This window comes from Nicotiana sylvestris, chromosome 3 (genome assembly GCF_000393655.2).
Source record: "Nicotiana sylvestris chromosome 3, ASM39365v2, whole genome shotgun sequence".
Taxonomy (NCBI): Eukaryota; Viridiplantae; Streptophyta; class Magnoliopsida; order Solanales; family Solanaceae; genus Nicotiana; species Nicotiana sylvestris.
The window spans coordinates 80,875,479-80,885,667 of NC_091059.1; positions in this window are offsets into that span (position 1 = coordinate 80,875,479).

The window sequence follows — 10,189 nt, forward strand, 5'->3', positions numbered from 1 at the left end:
CCTCTATGTGTGTTTTTGAATACGCTGAATTAGTTCATTGTTAAATCCTCTTTTGTTTTGTAAGATGAATCTTTGAATTAGTTTGGTTAAGTTACAGACTTATTTGACGTGTGACAATATGGTGTTGTAAAATTGGAAATCAAAACGTTCATAGAATGGTGAGAACAATCCTGTTGTTTCTGTAATTATTTTTCATAGTTTTGAATTTGCTCATTTAGTTATCTATTCATATGCTTGCTCGAATTGGTTATAGTTGGACACGATGTCGTCACAATATAAATATTGGGTTGCTATTCACCAACTAAACTACGTAATTAGATTGAGGGAACCGGGGGTGCATTTCATGTGACCCGGTTCCAATTTCGAACAAGGTTAGATAAAGCAGGTCGCAAACCACGGGTACATTTCATGTGACGTGGCTTGCGATATGTTTTAAATGACCTTGATTTTTCCTTAAATAAATAAAAGCGGTTTGAAAGTTTACGGCCCTCCAAATGTAGCCTTCTTTTAAATAAGAATTAGAGGGGTATTGTGCCGAACAAAAATGACCACTACACGGCCTTCATTTGCTTAATCTTGTTTTGTCCTTAGAATTCGGGATGGGCCGTTTAGCGAATTTCACGGCCTTCTCCAAAGATAATAATGCGTTAGTCTCTTTAGGCGCGCTTTTAACAATTTGCTTTCTTAAATTCGGGTGCGCATTTATGTGACCCAAATCCAAATCTCAATGGAGTCGAAATGTGTCAACAACCACGGGTGCATTGATGTGATGTGGTTCGAGACACGTTTTCACGACGTTGCAATTCTTATTAAAAAATAATAATAATAAAAGTGATTTAAAATTAAAAGGCACATAAGCTAGCATGTATCAAAATCAGATAAAATCAAATATAATAGTTAAGCGACCGTGCTAGAACCACGAAACTCGGGAATGCCAAACCCCTTCTCCCGGGTTAATAGAATTCCTTATCCGGATTTCTTGTTCGCGGACTGTAATATAGAGTCAGTATTTTCCTCGGTTCGGGATTAAACCGGTGACTTGGGACACCATTAATCTCCCAAGTGGTGACTCTGAATAATTAATAATTAAATCCCGTTCTGATTGTCCTTTAAGTGGAAAAACTCTTTTATGCCCTTCTGTGGGTGTAGATGTAAAAAAGGAGGTGTGACACCCCTGTGCTCGATTTTGAAGTTGTTCGGTATGCCCACATCACCTCAGGCAATATTTTTGTCCACTTTCCCTTGGCACTTTCCAATTTTTTTTTTAAGTTTTGGATGATGGTTTTGTTTATGGATTCGGCCTGGCCGTTAGCACACGGGTGGTAGGGGGTCGATAGGATTCTCTTGATTTTGTGATCCTCAAGGAATTGTGTTACCTTGATCCCGATGAATTGCTTCCCGTTATCACATGTTATCTTGGAAGGAATTTTGAATCGGCACATGATGTGGTCCCAGATGAAGCTGATGACTTCTTTTTCTCTTATCTTTTCGAATGCCTACGTTTCTACCCATTTGGAGAAATAGAGAGTCATAAATGAAATAAATCTAGCCTTACCGGGTTCCATTAGTAGGGGTCCGACGATGTCCATCCCCCACTTCATGAATGGCCATAGCGGTAAGACCAAGTGCTGCAGTTCACCGAGTTGGTGAATCATCGGGGCAAATCTCTGGCATTTGTCGCACTTCCGGACGAATTCTTTGGTGTCCTGTTCCAATAGTAACCTGCTCTGATTACCTTTTAGACTAAGGCATCGGCATCGGAATGATTTCTGCAGATGCCCTCGTGAATTTGCCGGAGTACATAATCTGTATCCCTTGGCCTCAAGCACACTGCTAGAGGGCCATTAAAAGTTCTTCTATACAAAGTCTTGTTCTCATTTAGAGAGAGTCGGGTTGCTTTGGTTCGCATGGGCCTCGATTCCTTTGGATCCTAGGGCAATTATCCGTCTTTCAAATAATCAATATATTTATTTCTCCAGTCCCATGTTAGACTGGTGGAATTAATCTTCGCATGACCTTCCTCGATTACTGATTTAGATAGTTGAACGATAGCCCCAGGGAGTAGGTCGTCTTCTTCAACAGATGATCCCAGGTTTGCGAGGGCATCGGCCTCGCTATTCTGCTCTCAAGGTACATGGACTAAAGTCCATTTATTGAAGCGAGGTAAAGCAACTTGGAGTTTATCAAAATATCTTAGCATCCTGTCTTCTCGGACCTCGTAGCTCCCACTCACGTGGCTCACTACCTGGAGTGAATCGCATTTTGCTTCTATGGTATCGGCTCTCAGGATTTTGGCCAGTTCTAAACCTGCAAACAAAGCCTCGTACTCGGCCTCGTTGTTAGTCAATTTTGCAGTTTTTATGTATTGCCTGATTACACCGCTAGTAGGTGGCTTTAGGACTATACCTAGTCTGAAACCTCTCACGTTTGTGGCATCATCAGTGAATAGGGTCCATACTACGAAAGACGTGCCTAATTTAAGTAAAAGTTCCTTTTCTACCTCGGGCAAGAAGGAGGGCGAGAAATCGGCCACGAAGTCTGCCAGAATCTTGGACATAATTGTTGTTTGAGGTTGATACTCGATATCATACCCCCCGAGTTCAATGGCCCATTTGGCCAGTCGGCCTAATAATTCGAATTTGTGCACTATGCTCCGGAGCGGGTATGTCGTTAGAACACAAATATGATGGCATTGAATATAGGGTTTCAATTTTCGCGATGTAGTTATTAACGCAAGAGCCAATTTTTCAAGGTGTGGATACGTGGTTTCAGTATCCCCTAGGGTCCGTCTTACGTAATTAATAGGGCATTGTGTACCTTGATCTTCTCAAACTAGCACGCCACTTACCGTTATCTCGAATACGGCCTGGTGTACATATAGTGTTTCATCCACCTTGGGCGTGTGGAGCAGAGGTGGGCTAGTCAGATATCGCTTCAGCTCCTTTAAGGCGCGTTGGCACTCTGGAGTCCATTCGAAGTTGTTCTTTCTTTTTATTAAGCAAAACAAATGATGGCTCCTGTCGGATAACATGGATATGAATTTGCCCAGAGCCACTATCAGACCTGTTAGCTATTGCACCGACTTTACATTATTTACCACCATGATTTCTTCGATGACCTTGATTTTATTGGGGTTAATCTCGATCCCCCTGTTTGGTAAGAGGGTTTCTCCATTGCTGTCACCTATTTTTTCCGTCGGTAGACGTTCGGGAGATACGATTAACCCAGGGTCGTATACACCGAACAACCATGTTTTGACCGAAGTAGGCTCTTTTAGGGCCGAAGGGATTGGATTGGCAGGTATGCGTTCGGCCTTAGAGAAAGCCCAGCGGCTTCACTTTGCCGTGAGTTTCGACACAGGTTTTTCGAGCTTTGCACCTTCCCTCCCTTATTGAGCTTTCTTTTGCAGGCATTTGACAAGCTCTAGGCTGCTTCGTTGTGAAGCCAGACTAAGCTCTGGATGAGGAGAGATCCCTGAGGTTCCTTTATGATGAAAAGGAATCCGAGATGGTACACTTGCATTATGAGGTTGGCCGGAGCATGAATTACAAGAATCATTTGAAGGAGCGGGTAGTTTTCTATCCCGGGTGATTATGGATTTTGCCTCCTGTTCCCGGGGCTAATACTTAGTTTATTTCAGTTGCAGAAAAAGACGGTGGCCTTGGAGAGCCTTCGATATGATTTTGGCCGGGCCAGGCGTGAGCATGATGAATTGAAAGCTCGGGCGGAGGCTCAGGCTTTAGAGGGGAAGGTTGCTCTGGCCAAAGTTCCTACTTTTGAAGCTCAACTTTGCATAGCTTGTGACAATGCTTTGGTTCAGACAGAAATGATTGTGAAACTCGAGTCTGAGCTTTCGAAAATCAGGGCTGAGATAGTCGATGCTGGGTAGAAGCTGCGATAAGATGGATTTAGGCTTACCAGGAGATGGCGATCTATTCAAAGGATGTTGTCGATGCTCAAGCTGACCTGAGAAAGATCTGTGACCGTTAAGGGAGGGTTGAAGAATATGTTCGCTGCAAATCTCGAAGAAAGACCCTCGAAGATATCTATGCTAGAGGCTTCGCCCTCTCGGAGGAATTGGCGCTAGCAAGGGCGGATGAGTGTGATGCTCAGTTGCTTTTGCCTGATGTTGAGGAAAGCAAAGATGAGTCCGGCAAGACATAGCCCCCGGGGGCCATAGATTTTGCCATCTGTATGTAGCATTTTCGATGCACGTTTGTAGATGGAGATTGCACTTTTTCGCACATGTGTATGAAAGAAAACCTTGCGGCTTTACTCCTTTCGTATCCTTTTCTGTCTCGATTTTGACTAGGCGAGCTGGTTTTTGTGTTGGTAGGAATCCTAAGAGTAGTGATGTGGCCTTGGGGCTCATTGGACTGGCCCGTAGGCTCTTACATACTTTCTCTCTTAGGCATACTTGGGCCACCTATTTTGGGCTCAGTCCCCAAGTCGTGCATCAACTCGAGCTTATTTGACATTCAAATAGCTGAATTTTAGGCTGGCGATAGTGGCTCTTACGCTTTTGATAGATTCAACCTTTTAGTGTATGCGGGCTGGCTATAATGGCTCTTACGCCTCGGGCCGATGTGTCCTATTAGTGTACGCGGGCTAGCGACAATGGCTCTTACGCCTCGGGCCGATACGACCTTCTAATGTAAGTGGGTTGGCGATAGTGGCTCTTATGCCATGGGCCGATGCGGGCTGGCGACAATGGCTCTTACGCCTTGCTCTTAGGCATATTTAGTTTACGACTCGAGCTGATTTTGACCCTCAAGTTTTTAGATTTCAAGCTGGTGACAGTGGCTCTTGCCCTTTAGGTCGATGCGACCTTTGGTGTGTATGGCCCTGAGGCTCATTAGGCTGGCGACAATGGATCTTACGTGCTCGGTCGGTGGGACCATTTATGTATGGATTATTTTCCTCTCGTTAAGGACTTTTGAAGTAATTTTTGCCTGACTCATCATCGGATTGGGAATAACCTAGATTTCAAGTAACATGCGGCGATATTCGAGCACCTCGAGAGGTTTGGCTCATAGGCTGAGGGGAGCCTATTTAACCGGTTCTTTTCAAAGTAGATTCTGAGTTATTTGTAGTCTTGTGTGGTGTGGAGACAATGGATCTTACGCCTTGTAGTGATTATCAGACATCCTCGAGTCGCATTAGTTCGGCTAGTACATCCGTGTGATCGGAGTCACTTGTGTTTGGCCAGAGCCTTTGAGTCCCGAGTGAAGTAGTTTCGGCATCTATATCGAGGGTATGCCTTTTTAGGTGTCTTAAAAGTTCGATATATAGCCAAAACCTTGGGATCGGGTCTATGTCTTTAGCGAGGTCCTACAAGTTTTACATGACATTGAGGTCTTACAGTTTTACATTCATCGAGGTCTTACAGTTTTACATGTCGTTGAGGTCTTACAGGTTTGGCTACTTGGTACAAGTATTGTTCATACCTTGCTTGAGGTCTTACAGATATGATCGCTACCTTATGTAGGTCTTACGAGACCGAGTCTGCCCGCTCGGGGTCTTATGACCTCGGGTCTTGATATGTCGATGGAGGTGGCGCTTGACGGTAATCCCCGAGTCGTCGAGAGTTTCTTGACTCGACAGCCATTTTTTGCAAACTTTGCATTGCCTCGTCGAGGGCTTATGATTTTAGAGATCCCGACCATGAGGCCATGCATTTTTCTTTTGAGATTTTGATTCTACCTCGAGTATTCGAGGTGCTTTTGGCGTTGGAGATGTTTAGCAATTTCCGTGTTGCCTTATCTAAGGGCTTACGATTTTGGAGTCCCGACCCAGAGGTCGTTTCGGTGTTGAATTGTTGACACCAGTCCCTAGTGTTCGGGACGTTTTCTGCAGATGAGTTTTTTTTGCGAAGGTGCTGAGCCTCTTTTGATGCGTGAGATGCTTTGATAACAAATATTCTTGTACAAGTGTACACGTTTTCGCCGTCGGGGGCCCAGTTATTTGGACACAGTTCTTTCGACCGTTTGGCCCAGTACATCATTTTCCTATAAGGGCCCGATTCAGCGTCTCTTAGCTTTTCCTAGCAGATAACCTTTAGGGGGGATGCCCCTCAGTGTTCGAGGTTGATTGAAAAAGAAGCCTCGGACACTTGTTGAATCTCCCTTAGGAAGCATGCAGATGTTGCCTCGTTAAAAACCTTGCCAGTAAAATCCTTTTCGGGACAAAAACTCGATGGAAGGAAAAGAGTGAAACGGATGCTTTAAAAGCTCAAGGTCTTCGAGATGAGTTAACGTTCTGACTGCTTCGATCGGGCACCTGCATAAGGGTTAGTCTTAAATACGAAATGAAAAGGGAGATGGTTATACCTTAGTGTGAGACGTGTCGGTGATGTTTTGAGGATCGATATGTTCTAATCACTCGAGATGAGGACGTGGTACGATACTTTATTTTGTTTAGTTAGGCTTAATCAGGGGTGTGGATTGATTACCCTTTGGCTCTTTTACGAGCGGAGGTATGGGTACCGGTGCCACGTCATGCACCGCGAACATTTCCCTTGCCACATGTTGTTCCCCGTAGACGATTTTAATTTCATCCTTTATTGGGAATTTCATCATTTGGTGGAGAGTGGATGGTACTGCTCTTATGCAATGTATCCACGGACGTTCGAACAAGGCGTTATACCTCATGTTTCTTCGATGACATGGAATTTAGCGTTTTGGGTCATGCCGGCCACGGTGACTGGGAGTGTGATTTCTCCTTTTTTTTGGCAATCCACTAGGCAAGTGCCTCGGGCTAGTTTTTTATTAATAACAGAAAAGAAAAATACATCAATTAGGAAAAGTACAAATAAGGGGGATAATAGCACCGGTATTGTTACCCATATAACACAAACCGGGCTAACCTTACTGTAGTAATCCTATTGAGGATTGTCAACCTCGCCTATTAACAAGAATGTAAAAAATATGAACTTAAAAGGACTAAATATTCTATGGTCATCACAGAGTTTATAACATACTCTGTGATGATATTACAGATGAGGATACTAATAAAGTGGTAGAATAAAATGTAGTACCCATTTGATTGTTGTCCCTTTTTTTTCAACCTTGTAAAATCTTCAATTTTTACTTCTTTGTCGTTTTCATCTACCTTGTTCAAAAATTATTCAAGAATCATCGTCTATTTTTTGACCGGTTGGACCTCGCTGACGAAGTTGGGGCAGCCTGCTTTTGTTTGGCAGCTCTCATTTGAGGTCGCCTAACCATTCCTTCCTTGTCGGACCTTGTTGCAATTTCATCCAGATAGCACCTGCTTTGCTTGTTCCAATGTGGTCCTCCACAGTGTTTGGTGGTCTATCTAGGTGGTGAATACATGTGAGACAAGGAGGCTTAGTTGGAATGAAATCTGGAGCCTCCAACTTGTTCTTTAATTTTCCAGTCAAAGTATTCTCAAAATATAGTATTTGAAGTTCATCCTTGATAACTCTTTCCACACGATGGCTGGCAAATCGAAACCTTAGTTTAAGACCATTTTCATGTTCCCTTTTCAAATTTGAGCATGTGATTGAATTTGACAAAGTGACCAAAGGTTGCTTGATCTGGTCCTCACCATCACGTAGAAGAGGCTTTTGTGTAACTGCTTGTTGCCCAGTCCTATGATCTTTTTTATGCACCTCACCTACAGGTTTTTCAACTAAATCAACTACTGCAGAATCTCGATCACCTACTGGTTTGGCATTAGTTGCTCGATCAGCAGTAGGTTTAGCAACCCCTGCAGCTACTCGATCACCAGCTCCCTTCAATGCAACAGTAGCCTTCGAATTTGTAACTTCAGCAGCTCCATGATCATCTCCAGCTTGCTGCTCCTTATGTACATCAGTAGCTATAGGACCTGTTGGTTTTACAAGAAAATGAACCACAACAACAGGTTTAATACTCCTAGATATAGCTCGATCAGCAGTAGAATTTAATGCAACTGTATCATCCAACTTCGAAAAAGTAGCAGCTGCACCAGTTTTACATGGTATTGCAATATCGTTCAAAGTCACATCTGCATATTTGCTTGACAATTTTGTTAGTTGTACATCTCTATCCCAGATCGCATTCACTGAACCTGCTGTCTTTAATGCTACAAAATTCTCCAAAATTGAGCATTTAGCTCTTGTACCTTTGTCCTTAGCAACTACAGTTGAAACTGAATTTCTCCTCTGGGAATCCTGCGACTGAGATTGCATTTGCTGCCCCGCAATTTTTTCAATTGCATCATTTGGTAATGTAGCATGAGCTGCTATTGGTTTAGTCATCTCTGAGTCTTTAGAACATGGAATTTCATTCCCAGCTAATGCAGTAACATTTGGTACAACATTCTTATTAACCAAACCTTCCACCCCTGCTTTCTCAATCAATGAGGTATCAACTAAAGAAATACTATCAGTTGTTCGATGCATCACTTGGTCACTGTTCAAAGTAAAAATATGTTTTCCTCCATCTGTATGTAACACCTGTTGGTCGACCAAAGTTCCTTGTGTTGCTTCATCTACCTGCTTGCTAGCTGTTGTTTCCATATATCTTTGATTCTCTCTTTTGGCCTTCAGATAGTTTCTTGCATCTCCTTGTAGCTTCTGAATATTGTTCGCCTCCATAACAGGCAAATTAACAACCTCTGACCTCACATCCTTTCCAGCTTGTTCCTTCATTAATCGACACACATTGTCGTCATGTCCTTGATGTTTGCAAAAAGTGCAATATTTAGGAAGATTGTCATACACCACCTCCTGGTAATATACATTGATTTTACCCGAAATTCTGTCCACAATCTGTAGCTTAACCTTTTTAGGACGATTTTCGAGCAAATCAAGAATTACCTTGACCCTAGCAGCACTAGGTCGAGTTTTTTCTTGCGTCGCCTTGTCCACAACAATAGCCTTACCAACAGCTGAAGCAATCGATATTAACGACCTCTTAGCGAAGAAATTAGGTGGCAAACCTGGAAAGGAAGTCCATACGACTGCCATGGACGTTTCCTACTTTGGATTGAATCCTAACGTCCATGGGAATGTTCTAAAAAAGAATTCATCACCTTTTGACTTGACATAACCAGTTGATCTTGATAAAAATAGAACATAATCACTGTAAAGATCAAATCTGATCAATAAGTGATGAAATTCCAGCAGCCCAATATTGCATCGACCTTTTGTTGTTTCACTTGCCATGTTGAATGAATCTGTTGATGACTCGAGTGGCGGGCACGATTTGGTAAAGAAGTCTGAGCTGCTCTATCACCCTCGACCTGATAATGTCGGCCGAGCTACCTAGATCTACGAGTACATGTTTTATCTGAAAAGAATTTACAAGGAAAGAGATTACCAGTGTGTCATTGTGAGGTTGAGACAAGGTCTCGATGTCCTCTTCACTGCATGTGAGGGCGTCCTTGGGAATATATCCCCGGGTTCGCTTTTCTCTGGTGATGGATATTTTTGTCTTTCTTATTACGAGTTCCTACGGGCCATCGACGCCTCCCAAGATCATGTGGATGACATGTTGTGGCTCATTTGCTTTGTTTTTCTTGGTCGCCTCTCTTTCCCGGAACTGATTTTCGGCTCTTCGCTAAGGAATTCCCGGAAATGACCTTTGTTAGGTAGTCGAGCTACCTCTTCTCAGAGTTGTTGGCAACCCTCGATCATGTGGGCGTGCGTGTTTTGAAACTCGCACACTAAGTTATGATTCCTTTGTGAAGGGTCCGGTTGTACAAGCCTGGGCCACCTGGCATCTCTAATTTTACTGATGGCGAACACGATGTCTGATACATCGACGTTGAAGTTGTATTCCGATAAGTGCAGTGCCCCTGTTAGCCCTGCGTTCCTATCAAATCTGGCTCTGTTGGATATTCCTCGAGGGTCTAGTCCTTGGTCTATCCTTCGATCATTGCGGCGTTCCTCCTATCTTCGATGTATGGCTGATATCTTTCTTTTTTTGGTTTTGGCTCCTTTGCTAGGAGCGTGCTTACGTATACTAAGCTCGAGGGGTTCCCAACTGGTCATCCTCGCCCCTAATTTTTGACTGTTACCAGTTGTGGACGTCCGACCAGGTCACAGCTGGATACTCGATCAAATTCTATTTTAATTGTTTTGAAGCCACCAACCTTCGTTCATCCAGACCTTGAGTGAAATCCTGCACAACCCAGTCATCGGAGACTGGTGGTAACTCCATCCCTTCCATTTGAAAGTGAG